The following is an 18,659-nucleotide window of genomic DNA, read 5'->3' as shown; positions in this document are numbered from 1 at the left end:
CCCATGAAATAAGCTTCTCCTGTGAGTGTCAGATCTCTGGCAAAGGTACTGTACTTTATATCATATCGCAGTTCAAGAAACACAGCTCTCAGTCTAAACTGTGTTTTTGCTTCTCTGCGTGAAAAGGAAAGGATCACTGTGTGAATGGCACAGCACCAGCAGTGAACTCTGCATACTTTGTACATGCCCTTAAGCAATCTAAAATTGTACCAGGCTGGACTTAAAGCAAAACCAATGCAAACCATAATGCAAGTCAAAATCTTTTCTGAGTATCATATCAACAGAGTTATTCAAAATCCTTCCTTTCTCACCAGCACATTCTAGGAGAGCCTCTGTAAAATGAGGTTTGGCATGGGGAGCTCCTTGTTAACATGGTGGATGACTCTTGGAGTTGAAGCTCTTCACTCTCATTCAGAGCAGACATATGCCTGAATGTAGAGCTGCAACAGACATTTGGTGAGGGAACGTATTTTACTCTGATGAGTGCTAAAGGGGCTGCAGGAAGGACATTTGACTGTCATGTCAGATACCCACAGAATACAGGTCAAAGAAATAATCTCACTCGGGCATTATCAATTCTCACTGAAGGAGAGGCTGCCACACCTCTCACTCTTTCATCCTTGCTGCAATATCCAGAGGGTGAGAAATAAAGTAGATGCCTTTGAATACTGCATACCTGAAGCTGCACGTCAACTGTTTGTGTGGGAAATGGTGAACACAATGTAACAGATGCTTGATTCAGACGAAGAGCTGAAAAGTGTTTCTTAAGCATAAAGGAGTATGTTTTGCTTCTCTGAGAGCTGGGCATAGTAGAGGATAAACAAAAAAATCTGGCTCCACGGGACTTCAGTGGAGAGATGACATAATGTGTACATCACCCAGCTGTACACATGCAGAATCAGCAGCAGAACCTGTGGCCTTGTGCTCCACAAACACAGACAGCTAATAAAGCGGTGACACCAGCCCATCCGGCAGAGGGAACCCGCGCAAGCAAGTGGCCTTGTGCGCTTTTTTCCTCAGGAGGATGACATATCAGGAGTCAGTATATGAGAGAGGGTCATCTCCCAGACTTGCTGTCTTCACTTCTGGAGGTTACTGTCAGTTCAGTGCAGCAGCGGGACAAGATCACTATATGGAGTGCCGGGGAAGCCCAGAATAAAGACTGACACAGGGACGTTTCTGTGCCTGGATTTTAAAAGGCCATTACTCTAAACCTCCCAGTTTAGCCTGCCAGCAGCACAAGCAACTGTTGGCACAAAGCCCTGCAAACACAAATGATATAGCGGGGATAATGTTGCTGTAGTCATGATGCTCTAAGAACATTAGTGATGGAAGGTTTATAAGTAGAGGCAACGTCTGGCATCATGGAGATTTATAAATGCCTATAGTGTCAGCAAACTGCAGTAAGAAGCAATGAGATGGGTCCACAGAGCATCCAGAAAGCTTTTCCTCAGCCAGAATTTCTCTGAGGGTGTGAGCCCATTACATGCTGCAGTGGGGAAGCAGCGGACATTGCAGACAGGGGGGTTTAGTGCTGGGTTTAGGCAGGGTGCAAGCTGAGCGGGCTGGGCTGGTGATGCTCCCCTCACCTCTCTGCTCCTGCCTCAGGAGTTGCAGCCATGGTCCCTACACCCCTCAGCTTTCCCGGCATGCAACCCAAGCAGGTTTGTCAAATGACAGCCTCTCTGTGTCGTCCTTGTGATTTCTTTCAGCCCAGTTTTAAAAATAGTTTCTGAGCAATTATGTGTCACATAAGAATAAACCTGCATGCTGGTGCATCTTTCCTGTCACCAGAAAATAACAGCACTACGGTTTCCACATTTCAGTCTTCTTTTTTTTCCCTTTTTTTCTGCAAAGATCAACTACTTCTGCAGCAAAAGGACACAGTATAATCAGGAGATCATCAGCCTGAAATAAGTATAAAACTTGCAAAAATTATGCACTCTGTGGAGAAACCTGATGGTTTTTTTAGCATCCAAGCAGGCATACTGCAAGGACAAATCCATCTGTAAAATAAGTCAACACAAGCCTCTTCATATCACTGGCACTGCACTTACTAATGAGGAATATTTTTTTTTTTTTCTTTTCCCTTGAAACCAGAAGTTTCCCATTTTTCTGATGATCTGACATAGTTGGGGGTGCTTTCGTAGCTGCTTTGTTTCAGTGTTCACAGAAGCTTTGTGGAGCCTGGTTCCAGGCTTTTGCACCAGTAAGGTGAGCGCCTGAGAGGTTCTGCCTTTCCTGTGTTTTGGCCAACTACTTAATACTTCAAAGCTGAGGAATTACCATTTGTATAGAAGTGAGCACCTCATGCAAGCTGTGTGGTCACACTGCATAAGGATAGAGAAAAGCTCAGTCAGTGTTTTTCTCCATCCATTGAAATGCTAAGAAAAAAAGGTAATTGTTTTTCAAACCAGGAGCCATGCCTGTTCCTCATGTCTTGAAATAATATTGTGCTTTTCCTCTCCCAGAAAAGTGATTTGCCATTGTCTGCAGCTGCCTTGGACTGTTACAGAGCTTGCTTAAAATGTTTTTTCTTTTGAAACTGGAAAGCCTCCACTTGCAATTAGGTTTGATATTCCAGCTTCATGGTTCAAAAAATATTTGAGCAGTCTGCTGCTGGAAGTTCATGGTCACCCAAAGAACTATAGGATCATTACCACCCTGTGAGGACCAATGGATTTGTTCCAATAATAGAAACCTTTGGTAAAGCAATCTGTCAAGGGACTCCAACTTTAGATCTCAAGAGCTTTGCCATGGCACCAAGTGATTTCCCAGAGTATTTCATAGTAGCCCACCAAAGCTGTGTTTTAAGTTGATGAGATCTCTGTGTGCTACTGATACATCTACTTTCATGGGCAGTGAATGTGAACTTGAACTGTTGTTCAGTCTGCCCAGGTGACTACAGATACATCTGGGAAGAAAGTTGACAGAATTACTGGCAGGTACTTTTGTGTGTATCACCATGCATGGTGAAAAGCTCATCTCATCTCTGGCTGAAGAAGTCAAAAGGGAGGGACTTGAAATGACCCCCGAATGACAGAGGGACAACAGCCAAACAAGGGCAGCAAAGCAAAACTTCAGTGGGAGTGAAACAAGTATCATTAATATGAAGGGGATTTAACAGGAGTTATGGCATACTGCTTCAACATTAACAGGATTTTTTCCTGCCTTCCTTTAGAGTGATAACTCCAATAACAGTGCAGGATGAGCAGGGATAATAAAGAAGAACAGCACCAAGGAAAAACCCTTCTGGGGTTTAAGCTCAACAGCTTCTTTTTTGTAACTTAATTATTGTATGTCTAGTTTTTCAAAGCCTTGAAACACTAAAAATAATAAAATCTCTTTCATTTATAAATTAAATAAATAGACAAAGATACTGCAGCCTGTGTGATCCCCATCTGTGAGCTTACCATTGCTGAGTGTCTGTTGCTTGAACAGCGTGGGTGGTGGTGTTTTTAAAGGCAACAAGACCAGTAATATATGCAGAGTGGTTCAAGATGACATGCAATTATAAACATCTCCTGCAGAGCACTTTAGGTCGGCAGGTTTGTAAGTGCCTTTTAGATTCCATATTTTCATCACTGGTCTTGAAACGGCCTGACCCCCCCACCCCCCCCCCATGTCCAATGTCAAGAGTAGAATGTTTTTTTCTTGAACAGGAGGGATGATTTTGTGACCTTGCTCCTCTGAGAGACAAAACTATTGTCTGCACTTGTGCATTGATGTTGGTCATAGGCCTGACACCAGAAGACAGATCCCAGGTAGACAGCTGCATCAGTAGATTTATAAGGCAGACACTCAGCTGGTATAGATCAGTGACCTTATATTCACTTCACGTGTCACCATGCGGCATGAGAAGAGCTGCTCTCACCAGTTGGCTGGCCTCAAGCTACTCTTTTGTAAACTTAAGCTGCTACCAAGGAATCATTTACAGAACAACAGGGGATTGCTCACTTATTTCTCAAACACTGATGAAGCAAAAGAAAAAGGGAAGAAAACAAAATTTTAACTGTCCTGCGCAGTCAGAACAGAAACAATCCTCTCCATCTCTGCAACACCTGGAAGAGGTGATTACAACTGTAGATCCCAATTACAGTGACAATAACACAACAACATGGAGAGTTCTTTAAAAACAAACAGAGGAGAAGTAGGGCTGTTGATCACTATTATTAGCATAGTGGGTCAGCATAATTTAAACCTTTCCATTAAGGCACAAAGATGGGTTTTCAAGATAGGGCATCCGTGCAATTATTGAGCTGAGTAGGAGGTAGAAATGTAATTATGTAAACTAACTAAATTAAGAGGATTGCACAGTTCATTAGAGTCCATTTTTTTGGTCAGCATTTTGGATCACCAGCTGCTATAGAATTTCATTTCCATTAAAAAGCATTAATAGCATCTCTTCTGTGAAAGCAGAGCAGTTGTGTGAGCAGCTCCATCCTTGCCATTCTAATGCAGGTGTGGAAATAGCCTTCTGGTCCCTGCCAGCGCTCAGGACAGGCAGCCCCTATTCCCTCACCGAGCCTTCGAGGGGACAAGATACTCCTGCCAAATATGCCTATGATCACACTGATTGGTAGGAACTTGTATAGTTGATATCATTAAGGATTTAAGGCAATTTATTCAGGAAATATGACTGAAGAGAGCATCCCACTTTGCTAAGTAATTTCTAAACAAAGAGCTAGGCCTTTCCCAAAGGAGTATCTCTGTGGCCAGAAAGAAGAGAGTGGGGAGGCTTAGTTACCGAATGTTACGCATACTGAGCTGAGACAGAGAGCTCATTTCAGGCTGGGACTTTCAAACAAGCCTGAGAGCTGGGCATGTTATTCCAAGTTAATCGTGGTCAGCCATCAGTTACCTATTTTCCAGAGACTGAAAAATCCAGCCAAAACTGCTTCCCTGGAGTCAAGCTGAAAGATGTGGTCTCTATCACATACCCATGCCATTGCCACTGTCTCTTGGTCCACTTGCTCATGGACTCCATTGAAGGAATAAACAAGCCCCTGCTGCCAGATGAAGACTCCAGGAGGGACTTGGAAATCTATGGGCCAATCTATGTACAGCCAGAGACTTCATTTCAAACATTTCTTGTCTCTGGCTTTATTATCCTTCATGCTACTGTGGGGTAATATTAAGGTAAATATTGCTCTATGTCCTGCCAAATAAATGTGAACCACGCCTTTGGCCCTCAACAACAGAAAAGTCTCCTGTCTCTAAGTGGTCAATCTGAGGAGAAAATAACCTTCACTCAAAACTGGAGACTCTGTTACTTGTTCATTAGATGTGACTCTCCCTTCCTCCCAGGGAGATCTCTTCATCATCAACCATTTTTCTACAGACACTGCCGGCTGACTGGAGCCCATGCCAATCAGTCACCAGCTGTCCTTCTGCCTCCAGACAGGGTGTTCAGTCTACAACAGGCGAATCCCACCCTGCTCCATCCCTGCCAGACTTTTTCTTGGGGTTTTGTTGAGTTTAGGGTTTTTTATTGTTTGGAAGTTTTCCCCCAAAACAGGGGATGCTTTTATTGCAATACTCTAATACATTTTGCCTCACAGACTGGTCACTCAAGCTCTTTACGTATGAGGGTTAATGCTGAAGAACTTCATAAAGACAAATCTCTTGTAAGTGTCAAGAGTCTAAATGGATATAGTACAGTCAAAAGGGTGATCATACTGTCTTTTTTTGCTGAACAGTAGCTAAAAAAAATAACAGTTCTCCCCTCCTCCAAGGAAACCACTAGATACAGACACAGATAGTTGCAGGGAGAGAAATGGTTCCCCGCTCAGGAGCTTGTTTACGTAATATTTTTCTATATGCAGGGGAAAAAAGAGGATTTGGATATCCACATAAAAAGATGGATGCTTGTGCTGTGTGAAGCTGCTATGGAAGCTTATCTGATTTTTGTAGCTAATAGCTTTTGAACAGGCTTTACCTGCGGTAAAGCATCAGACTCTGTACTTGTTCTTTGTAAATGAGAATCCTGCAGGTGACTAAGCAAAAGGAACCTATGGAAGCCTCCTCTTACAGCATGTAAACCATTGCTGAAACATTTGCTTTTCCCCTGCTGACTGTATTAGTGTGTTCCTTGCATAGACAAATTAGGGAACCAAGAGCAACACATTCAGCACCCCTTGATGCCCCCATCTACACATGCCTCGCTGTGGCACAAGGACTGCTTTGCACACAGTGGAGTTTACTGTGATGACTCATTTGTCATATATGAATGTGATCGCATAGAAACCATCATGGTGCAGTCTACAGCACCAGGATCAACGCTGTACCTACGGGCTGCACTTTGGTACACCGAGGAAATTCATAAGGTCCCGATAGACAGAGCGCTGCTGTCCCAGGCTCAGCAGGTAGTACAGGTCTGCCACTTTTTTGCTCAGACCGAATACCTCAACTCTATTTATTTTCACAGGATTTCTTAAGCTTTCACAGGAAGTGAGCTGCACTGCATTTTTCTTTTCCAAAGTAGAAGCTAAGTATGGCTAGAGAATGGCAGCAGGAGGGGCGAGCTGCTGTCTCTCAAAGAGACAAAAACCTGCCAATCATCCCCTTGTCTCTGTGCCGGGCAGAGGCTTATGGGCCCCAGGCCCAGAGGAGCAAAAGAGGAGCGTGCATTAAGTTGCTGCTCAAAGATCCACAGCACCACAGAGCTGCAAAGCCAGATTTAGGAACCAGGAGCCACGTGCCATCTTCTACACGTGAAGCGTAAGGTACCTCACCCTGGGGCAGCAGCAACGTGACAGAATCTGGCTGCAAGTGCAACAACTTCTGCTACACCGAAAGGACCAGATTAAGAGAGATGCTGTGAAAGAACAGACTTAAGGAGTGGTTTGAAAAAGCTTAACGTAGATCTGCCTCTAGGTGAAAACCTTCTATTAGTTACCAGGATGGCTCATTCACCATAGTCTAAGTTCGTATCAAGATGCAACAACAGAGAATCACTATGAGATTCCCAGATTCAAAAAGGAAGTAAAAATATACCGGGAGAAGAGACACAGAAAAATTCAATCATGCAAACAAGAGAAAATCACAAAATAACAAGGTAAAACTAAAGAAACAAATTCATTTTCAGTACAAACCAGAGAATGAAAAGAAAAGCTGCCACTCTGTCTTTTCTAGATTTAAAAATATGTTTAAAATGTCAACGGAATAGGGTCAAGCCTTTTTTGGCATGCCTTCAGACAGGCTCCTGACAGTGTCTGTAACATCTACTTCCACTTACGTCATGTATGTCCAACTCTAATAGGAAAGCCAAGCAGAGTAACACATGGGGTTTTGGTGTCAATGCCGTATCTTGTGTAGAGCAATGCAGTGTTTCGGCACTTTCTCTAGGACTGTGTTTGAGAATGTACATTGATTTTTTTTCACACAGAGTTTAACAACGACTGCCAGGCCACCTTCAGGAAAAGTCAAATCTGGCCTCTCATATATATTATTAACATCTATAATATAATGCTCATAATAGACTATATTATCTTCTTTCTGACTCTTTTGAGACAAAAGAACACAAGTTACCATGCTCCCTAATTTTGGCCTCACAATAGCCACAAGAGCCCCTTCATATGAAGAACAACTTTACTTCTGCCATAGGAATTCTACAGGCTTTATTCTTGTTTTTCTGGCTCCATGATAAAAATTCCCAGGGAAAGTGTATATCACTTTAAGTTTTAGAAGGACATCTAAAAATAGCTCCCTAATTATTTATCCCTTTATTACTAATTCAATCCTTCAAAAAGCATTCAATCCTTGTGCTTTTTCTGTACAAGTAATTATTTCTCCGGTTTGTCTGCCTAGAATATATTATTTTTCAGTGGTATTGTTTCTTTTCATTTAGCTCTTCATGTAAAGCTTCCAAAATGACTGATGTTAACACAGCTGTTAAAAGGTTTGAAAACATTTGACTTTCCTTTTCACTAGCCCAGATCCATAGTTTTATACATTCTGGATCTATATCTTCATCTCAAATGGTACATGAATAACATTTTACTAGGTTAATCGATACATGCCTCACTTCTAGCAGTAGAAATCTACAGTACAGTTAATTAATCCATTTCTAGCACTAGAATTAAACAAATTACTTTTGCAGATTGTGGCTATTTCTTGACAGCTTTCCCTGTTTTAGAATCAAGAAGAGAAAGCAGGTTGGCCTCTCAGCATTGTTATTGGTATTTTACTTAAACCTTGATATTGCAAAGATGCTTCATATATCTAATTTTAATAAAGGAGGGGATGTGCTTCCGGAATTTTTAAGTTCATAAAAAGATCAGTCTTGACTACTCCCATACATGTACAGACTTGTTATAACTAGATATTTCTTTCTTTCACAGCTCAAAAATCATAGCTAGATTCTCAGACCCAGCTAACTACACTTCACTGTTCTTACTTGCATTCTGACTTTGAATAATACTAATTTTATGGCACACTTTTGGCTTAATTCCCCACATTGCTTGATTTATAAAACAACTTAAAAATATTTGTCTTCATAGCCTGAAGTTGTTCAAAGCAACCAGATCAAAAGCAAATGCCAATGCAGTGATCTTAATTGGACCAGCTTTATTCCATTCCCACCTTTATTCTAGTTTAGAAATAAAGAAAATGAATATGAAGGTAAGAAAGAAAAGCATATGTTCTCCCTGTTAGAAACAGATCCAGATTTTTTTTTTTTTAGTTCAAGACACAAGTTCATATAACCTTCCCATAAGATTAATAATAAGTGTTTTGAGGCCCTTTCTCCTATTCCGACACAAGTTGGAAATAGAATCAAAGGCCTTTGTACAGATCATCCTTTCTTGTCTTCTTATATACCAACTGTGGAAAATTTAAATTTCCTGAGCATCCCGGTGCTTTGATAACATCTCTTCAACTCATGTCAAGAAGACAGACTTTTGCAAATCTGGCTATAAAAATAATTGAAAAAAAAAGTCATGAGGTTCAACTTCATATTAGTGGGTGTATAAATTCCAATGCCATGTTTTTTTACAGGTAATTCAGATATATATTTATTTAAATTTTTAAAGAAGTTGCTCTTTTATTAGCCATTAAATATATTAATCAAGTCACCATCTAGATCAGCTAAAGAATGTCTATGAGACAAAACAAGTTGAGCTCTGGGAAATATGTTCTTCTCATTTCCTTCATAAACTTCACCACTTCTCAGATATTCTGTCAAAAAAAGAAACAATCTGTATTTGGTGTTCCTTCAGAGGTATGAAGCTTTTTAAGTTTATTTTTGTCTTCTCATTTCCGTTGATAAAATCAATATAATTCATCACTTCGAAATTCCTTCTCATCAGGCAAGCTCTGTCTTTCCTCTTTTTGAGTTTCTAATTGCAATTTTTTGATCAGGCCTCTGTTAATAGGCTTCCTAAGAAACATAGAGAAGATATCAATGGACAGAGAGGCAATCCTTTTTCAGATACTCACATGCATCATGTCCCCCCCATTTTCATGTTCTTCACTTGTTGTTATGCAATCACCTCTATGTGAATACTTTTTGCTCCAAACACCTCTTCAGGATTCAGCCTATCAAATTCCCCAATTCATCACCTTTGTGCAGAAGACTGATTTGGATGTCACTTCCGAAATTCACTTTGACTAGCTTTATTTATTGTCTTTCATCTCTGAAAAGGAAGACAAAGGAAAACGTGGGCCCTCTTTGGAAGGAAACAGGAGACCCGGTTACCCTGTACATGAAGAGGGCTGAAGTAGTCAACGACTTTTTTGCCGCAGTCTTCACCGGCAAGTGCTCCAGCCACACTGCCCAAGACACAGAAGGCAAAGGCAGGGATTGGGAGAATGAAGAACTGCCCACTGTATGAGAATCATAGAATCATTTAGGTTGGAAAAGACCTTCAAGATCATCGAGTCCAACTGTCAACCATGCCCACTAAACCATGTTCTGAAGTGCCTTGTCTACGCGCTTTTTGAATATCTCCGGGGATGGTGACTCAACCACTTCCCTGGGCAGCCTGTTCCAATACCCGACAACCCTTTCAGTAAAGAAATTTTTCCTAATATCCAACCTAAACTCCCCTGACACAAGTTGAGGCCATTTCCTCTCATCCTATTTCCAGCCACCTGACAGAAGAGACCAGCACCCACCTCACTACAACCTCCTTTCAGGTAGTTGTAGAGAGTGGGAAGATCAGGTTTAAGACCATCTGAGGAATCTGAAGGTGCACAAGTCCATGGGATCTGATGAGATGCATCCACAGGTCCTGAGGGAACTGGTGGATGAAGTGGCTAAGCCAGTATCCATCACGTTTGAGAAGTCATGGCAATCTGGGGAAGTTCCCACCGACTGCGAAAGGGGAAACATAACCCCTATTTTTAAAAAGGGAAAAAAGGAAGACCCGGGCAACTGTGGGCCAGTCAGTCTCACCTCTGTGCCTGGCAAGATCATGGAGCAGATCCTCCTGGAAACTATGCTAAGGCACATGGAAAATAAGGAGGTGATTGGTAACAGCCAACATGGCTTCCCTGAGGGCAAATTGTGCCTGACAGATTTGGTGGCCTTCTACGACCAGGTTGCAGTGTTGGTGGATAAGGGGAGAGCAACAGACATCATCTACCTGAACTCGTGCAAAGCATTTGACACTGTCCTGCGTGACATCCTTGTCTCTAAATTGGAGAGACATGGATTTGTTGGATGGACCACTCGGTGGATAAGGAATTGACTGGCTGTCGCACTCAGAGAGTTGCAGTCAATGGCTTGATGTCCAAGTGGAGACCAGTGACGAGTGGTGTTCCTCAGGGGTCGGTGCTCTTTAACATCTTTGTCGGTGACATGGACAGTGGGATTGAGCGCACCCTCAGCAAATTTCCCAACGACACCAAGCTGCCTGGTGTGGTCGACATGCTGGAGGGAAGGGAAGCCATCCACAGGGACCCTGACAGTCTTGAGAGGGGGGCCTGTGTGAACCTTATGAAGTTTAACAAGGCCAAGTGCAAGGTCCTGCACACGGTTCAGGACAATCCCACGCACAAGTACAGGCTGCATGATGAGTGGGTTGAAAGCAGCCCTGAGGAGAAGGACTTGGGGGTATTAGTGGATGAAAAATTGAATATGGCCCAGCCATGTGCATTTGCAGCCCAGAAAGCCAACTGTATCCTGGGCTGCATCCAAAGCAGTGTGACCAGCAGGTCGAGGGAGGTGATTCTGCTCCTCTGCTGTGCTCTCATGAGACCCCACCTGGAGTACTGCACCCACCTCTGGGGCTCCCAACATAAGAAGGACATAGACCTGCTGGAGCGAGTCCAGAGGAGGGCCACAAAGATGATCAGAGGGCTGGAGCACCTCTCCTATGAAGACCGGCTGAGAGAGCTGGGGTTGTTTAGCCGGAGAGACCTTATGGTGTCCTTCCAGTACCTAAAGGGAGCCTACAAGAAATCCAGAGAGGGACTTTCTACAAGGGCTTGTAGTGATAGAACAAGGGATAATGGCTTTAAATTGCAAGAGGGTAGATTTAGATTAGATGTAAGGCAGAAGTTCTTTACTGTGAGGGTGGTGAGGCACTGGCACAGGTTGCCCAGAGAGGTTGTGGATGCCCCCTCCCTGGGAGCGTTCAAGGCCAGGTTGGATGGGGCTTTGAGCAACCTGGTCTAGTGGAAGGTGTCCCTGCCCATGGCAGGGGGGTTGGAACAAGATGATCTTTAAGGTCTTTTCCAGTCCAAACCATTCTATGATGCTATGATTTGTTTGGTGGTCTCATGTAAAAGTTGAGAATTGATCAAGTTGCTAATATTCCTTTGATTGTGATATTCCCTAGCCATTTTCAGAGCAGATCTGCTAACTCTGATGACCAGTAACTTATAGGTGTTCCTCTACCCAAATTTACTGTATCCAGCAAACTTGGACACTTTTAGTTTTTATGGACCACCTCTTTGTTGCAGAAGCTTAATTTTATGTTAATAACAGTCTCATATATTTTCCATATCCATTCATTCTTGTTATCTTCCTTTGCATTCTGGGAAATATATTACAATTCTATGTCTACTTTTATTGGTTGGCCACACACAAAGAGTATCAAAGAAAACATTTTTGTATAAAATGTAATCGTAATTTATCTAGAGACCAGAGCTGAGATGTTCTCTGTGCTGGGCCAGCTGGACAGGATGCATTTGCATCTGGAAGTGTCATCATAAAAAAGACAAGGCTGGACAGATATTATTCATTATAAATCTCCAGTTGCTCTCAAATTGTTTTCAAAATCATCAAGCTAAAAGAAGGTATTGTCACCAAGCAACTCTGGCATCCTTTTGAAAACGTTTCTTCTCTGTTCCATTATACTGTACCATTGGTTGGAAATGTCAAATCATACATTTCTGCAGGAACTGTATAAAACATGATAGCACAATCTATAGTTCTATCACATTTATGTTGGAGGGATGCCAACCAGCCTTGGTACTGGGCAATAAATTAATAATATATTCCATTAGTAAGCTTCACTTTGAAGTGTTGCTGAGTGGCTGGAAGCACTTGAGTGGGAAGGAAACATATCAGAGTTAAGTAAAATTAACTGCCAGGACTGGACCCACCACTCAGAACAAATGCATTTCCAGGCAGAACCACAAGATAGCATACATGCGTGGGGCAGGTACTTTGCCATTATTATCATTACGGCTAGTCTTACAGCTTTATCTCCCCAAGTTTCATCTATAGGGATGGAGAAGAAAGAGTTCTGGATGAGGAACCCAACAGAAGTGTGTTGAACCAGTCTTTGGTCTACACTGCTACAGACACCTGTAGCAGCTAGGCTGGTTTCTTTCAGACTATTCTGTGGGTGGGTGTGGGACATGCAGTGCATCATTATTCCTAGTGCTGCATTACCGGCTTTCTTCAAAACAATGTAGGTGAGCTGTAGCACATGGAAGCTACATGGTGAATATACTTGCTGCATTTATTATACCATGAGTTCATATCAAATGGAAGTGAAATGGTGCTTCAGACTGGCCACAGAACCTGCTGCCTGCCACAGGCTGACATAAAACTCTCCCAGTGTGTTTCCCATGGTTTCTGTTCTGAATCTCTGACAGCTTCAACAAGCTGCAATTCCTCTTCTCAGCTCCCCACTGTATACATACTAAAATAAAACTTGTGATTTGCTTCCAGATAAATGTATCTTTTGATTGTTATATAAAAAGGTCATGTTTGAAGGGCAAGTTGCACACTCATATAGCCGAGGCTGGAGCACTCAGAAACAATCAGGACAAGCCAGTCTTTGTATGCTTGACTGACAGATGCTCTCAGCCCTCAGAACTGCTGCTGAAAAGAAGCCCTTGAAATTGCTTTTGCAAGTCAAGGCCATAGCATGCACAGCACATAAACAAACAAGTATTAGATCTTGCATTAGCTTAAATTCCCAGGGAAAATGAAACTATGAAAGGTAATATACACTGGTATTGTTCCTTAGTTGTACTATGTTCTACTTAATAAAAACGTCTGAATACCTTTAAAATGTTTTAAAAGGTAAAATGACGTTGTGATGCATGTCAGAAGGAGACAAAATACCAACTCCAATCACGCAAAATAAAGCCAAAGCCTTCAACTAGAATCTTGAACTAAACTAAACTGAATTTGAGGTTCAAAATTCAGCTGCTGATGCTTTACTACTTTTCTTCTTTCTCCAGCTTTTACCATGTCTATTTTAAATGTGCTATCTACCACAGACTCCACAGGAGAATGACTTCCTTATTGTTCTGGTACTTAAACTGCTTAGGATGACAAAGGAACAGTCATACAATGTAAAAACAAGTGCCTGCAGAAGGGCAGAGAAAACATCCCTCAAGTCTGTTGTCCTGTCTTCAGTAGTGGGTTATAAGAGGTACTAAGGGAAGAAGCCAAGAAACTGAGATTCACAATGAATTATACACATCCAAAGGAATAATAACCAAACTGTAGAATATTTTGGCCGAAAGTTTCAATTATGTTTCAGAAGTGATTATGTGAGCATCAGAGAAAAGCCCCTGAGAACTGTTTATCCCAAACCAGTGGGATGTGGTGTCCATCCACATCAGGGACTCTGCCAAAGCCTGTTGCCAATTTTGTGGAAAGCCGTCTGTTGCCCATGCACAGTGTGAGGTTCTCAAACACTAACTTTGCAACACCTGAAACAAATTTTTTTCAAGTGAGTCAAAGCCACTTTTCCTCTGCTGAGGAGTAAGCTCATGGCAAGGCAGATGTTCTAAGAGAATCTATTTCTGAGTTATCTGAGTGCATACATAGCGCCTGAAGATTTTTTTAAAAGAATGGAAAAAACTTCTTAAGAGAAATAAAAAGAGGAATTTTATGCTTTGGATCAATGTGAAAACTGGACAAACAGAATTTCACAATATGTAGCAAAAAGGAAAAACTGAACCAAGACCTTTTGTTTGAAGAAAAAGCAGTAGAATTCAGATAAAGTACTTTAGAAACTGTTAGTGGGCTACTAAACTAATGCATTTAAAAGGAAAGTTCTTACTCAAACTCCAGTAGTAGAAATTACTGTAGGATTTCAACTTTTTACTAAAAAGGCTGGGTTTTGGCATAAGCTTAGCCTGTACTTTCATTAAACTTTTCAGCAATGAAAATCCTCCATTGATCAAGGCTCTGGACTTGCTTAAGGTGTAAAGTGATAGCATATTTCCATACATTCTGTATGGTACGTCTAAATATTTTGATGGTTTTAATATTTTGTACCAGCCGTGAAAACTGGTTTGCTGCTAGGTGACTGTAAAAGTGAGATTTGCTAATTCTTAGAAATCTTATACTAACACTATGATTGAAACAATAGACAAAAGTATAGCCAAGCAATTAACTAGTAGAGGTAGTTACTCGTAAGTTTTGGAGTTCTTTGCGCTTATGACTAGATGTTCCTGTACGCTAGATGAGAACAATGTTGAAACGGACCACATGGGATTGAAACTGTGTTAAGCTTCAAGATCAAAGAACAACAACAAGAATAAAGACTTTAAGGACAGCCAACAAGAACTTCAAATGGGTTGGTGGTTGTAAAGCAGCCCTTCGACTCAAATGGATCCTTCATTGCTCATGATTGGATGTAGGCAGTACTGTGATAATCAGTTATAATCACTTTTATGTATATGTATACTAATCTGATTAATATGCAATTAGTTATTCTATATAACCTGTTTGTGCTAAAGCTGTGGTATGCACACTAGGTGGAACTATCCCCTGTGCATCCAGCGCTGCAATGAAGAATGCCTGCTTTCTAAAACTCCAAAACGAGTCTTAGTTTCTTCGACGGGCTTTTCGGTATCAAAAGGAGCTCAGATCCAAGGGCCACCTTTATATCACAACACTTTCTGCATGTTTTTTCTCAATCTGGTAGCTGAAGCTGCACCATAAAATAGCAATAAATATCCAGTCACTTGCTACCCATGCTTAGACATAGCATATTTTTAGTGATAAAGATAGCTGAAGCCATAGACTGGTTAAGAAAACATTATTCAGTTGATGTGTATCACTGAAAGCCCCCCCCCCCTTTTTTTTTTCATTAAATACCTTGAAAATAAAACAAAATCATAGAAAGAAATCCTTATTCCAGATACAGAATGAAACTCTGAACCAGAATCTCTCTAACACCCTCTCTGGTACATGTTTTCCCCAGTTGCCTTTGTCAAGACATATCCTCAAAAGTTATTTGGAATTATTTCAAAGACAGCATAACAGCAGCAAGTCTGTCATAACAAGGGCAACACCTGTGCTTCCCCGGCTATCTGGAATCCCAAATCCAGTGTATATCTTTTTGTGGTTTAGGAGTGAGGACCATGGATTTCAGTTGTGACTTGACAATGAAACACGACAGGATATGATTATCTGAATATTGAATCAGATTTCCAGGGAAGCTGCCTGTCTGAAATCGTAGCATTTTTTATTAAATTTGACACTACATGTAGAGATAAAAATAGTCAATGACTACATTTCATTATTATGGTAAAAAAAGACTGCTTTAATATAAAGCTTCCAGACTGTCTAAAAGTCCAGATTGTGCTAACAAAACATACGATCTATACTGCTTTCCTCCTCAGCTAAGCTTGCTGGAATGAATGCATGTGGGCAAAAAGACACCACTCAGCATAGGTTGTAGTAGCACGGTCTGTCAAAGAACTGTTCGACAACCTAAGGTGTTATTTAGAGTGAATAGAAGCAGTCTTAGAGTAGCATGGAAATGGTATGGTAACCTGGCCCACGAGCCAGCCTATGGATGACGCACTTTGGTGGTGGTTGTGTCACATATTCTATGGTACTTATTCATGAGGGCAGATACTTACACATCAATTCTCAGTATTACATTCATTGAAGGAATTATAGTTCACTGCCCCTACCAGACATAAGATACACAGACTGCTTGTATATAACACAAAGGGCAAGATACTTCAATTTCTATGGTCTCAGTAACAAAGTTCTAGTAAACCATGCCAGACAGCTCTCGGCTGGAGAGGCAGTTCAGGTGGTAGTTTACTTCCAGCATTATTGCTAGCAGATAGTTTCCAGGTATTATTAAATTCCTACTCCCTAACAACCAGTTCCCTATTATTAACATGCATTGACAGCCCACTCGCTACCTGTAAATGTACAATGTATTTGGCACTAAACAAGCTTCATTTGCTGCCTGAGAGTATGGGTTTAGTTTGATGGACACTATCAAAACCAAACCACAGAACTGCTTGGGGCCAGATAACACAGATAAGCCAGTGCAAACTGAAATTTCATCTAACAGCTGGAGAAGTCAACTGGACGTCATCACGCAGTGCTGCAGAGTGTAAAAGGATAGAAGCAATTTACTGAATTTCTAGCAAATTACAGTGTATTTTCCAGGCTCACAAAGATTTTCCACTCCATTATCAAACTAACAAAAAACATGATTGTGAAAACTGAGAAGCATGTCTGTATTATTTGTGTGAATATTACAAATACATCTGTTAAGTTGATTATCGATGCAGTGATAGTTAATGCAGTGGAGCATTAAACCAAGAGGTCTTTCCAGGTACCCAGGACTATGTAGGTCAGTTTGTTTACCTAACTACCGGATCTCGAAGTAGAGTCCTTTGGCAGTCCCCCTCACGCCCCACTGGGACCGTTCTCCTCCAGTGTGGGGCTGGGGAGAGCTGTCCTAATTTACAATGCGAGGGACCTTCCTGTGTCACTCTGGGAACTGAGGTTTTGAACACTTAAAAGGTGCAGCTGTGAGAACTAGAGAGGCAGAAATAATGTCTGCAAAGAAGTCTATCATAAGTTATTCATCAATGAGCTATGTCTAATCCAGAGATGAGTTAGCCTCTTAAATTCTGAGGAAAACACAAATCTTATAAACTCTGTATTGCATTAACCATTTTCCCTCTTTTTGCTGGAGTATATATAGTATCCTGTTTCAGCAAATGAGCCCTCTCTTATTCAGTTCCCATATTATTTGCCATTCATGAAGGGAGTCTAGATCAGGGAGCAAACCTGACTAGTGACGGCAAAGTAGCAAAACTAACAGGAGTGAATTTGATCAGGAAGCATGATCTAAAAACTCAGGGAACTGTGAAGTTCCTTGGCCAAAAGAAGTGCAGGTAATAAAACTCACACTTAAAAAAGATTGGGTTTGTGGGAGATTTTTTTGGAAAGGAGGTACTAAGAGAGAAAAGTTAATGTTGGTACTGGGATTGCTATGATAATAATAAAGGGAGTGATTGCAAATGGAGCTTTTAAAGCCTCTTGAGAAAAATCCATTATTCCTTATTTTTAATTTTGTTTGTAGAATACAGAAAAAAAGTGTTCTAACTTTTCAGCCTTGGAAAAAGCCCACAACGTTTTACTCAAATTTCCAGTAATATGAACAAACAGTAAGTGACCGATTTTAATGAGACCTCCAAGAGTCATTAGAAAGCTAATGGTTTCTCAGATGATATCACTTTGTCAGTTGATTACCTTGCTTCATGTTGGGAGTGCATGTGATTATTGCCTTGCAGGGATCAGCAGCAGCACCTCTCATCTCAAAAACAACAGCAAGTAGTAAAAAGTCTGACTTACCCTTCCTGTTTGCCATGGGCTTTGCCCTCAGCTCCTTCCCAGGTAGCCAGCAGAGCTGATGCTCACCTTGGCTCTGCAGCCTCCATCTAAGGGCCAGCAGCAGCCAGCGAGCTCCTTCACGCTTGTCCCAACTTACTGCTTAACCGAAGTAGTAAGTGCCTTGGGTGGCTGCTGTGGCTGGCTCACAGGGGCCTCATTTTACAGAGCACTTGAGCCCCAAAGTTGAATTTATTTCCAGTAATATATTTCCATGTACTGATCACCATCTCCTGTGGTGTTTAACCCATACAACACAGCACTGGTATGTACCCGGCATGAGAATTACTTATTCAGAGTACGTATGACCACTTTTTCTCACTACGATTCCATCCCTCATAAAAATGAAAAAAAAAGAGAGAGAGAGAAAAAAATGTTGGCAGTCACATGGACGCCATTTCCAGGGAAGGATCCCTGGATGTGTGCAGTCCTTAGGCAATACCATTTGTTGTTCGAAAGGTGAAGATGGACCTTTGCCAAAGGAAAAGCAAGATGATTTTGAATGTGATTATAGTCCGGTTACTGCTAACCCCTCTGGAAATAACTGCATTGTCTTGAAGGCTTTCCAGGTTAAATGTTTTCACATTTATCA

The sequence above is a fragment of the Accipiter gentilis genome, chromosome 9 (assembly GCF_929443795.1).
Source record: "Accipiter gentilis chromosome 9, bAccGen1.1, whole genome shotgun sequence".
Taxonomy (NCBI): domain Eukaryota; kingdom Metazoa; phylum Chordata; class Aves; order Accipitriformes; family Accipitridae; genus Astur; species Astur gentilis.
This window is presented reverse-complemented; position numbering follows the sequence as displayed.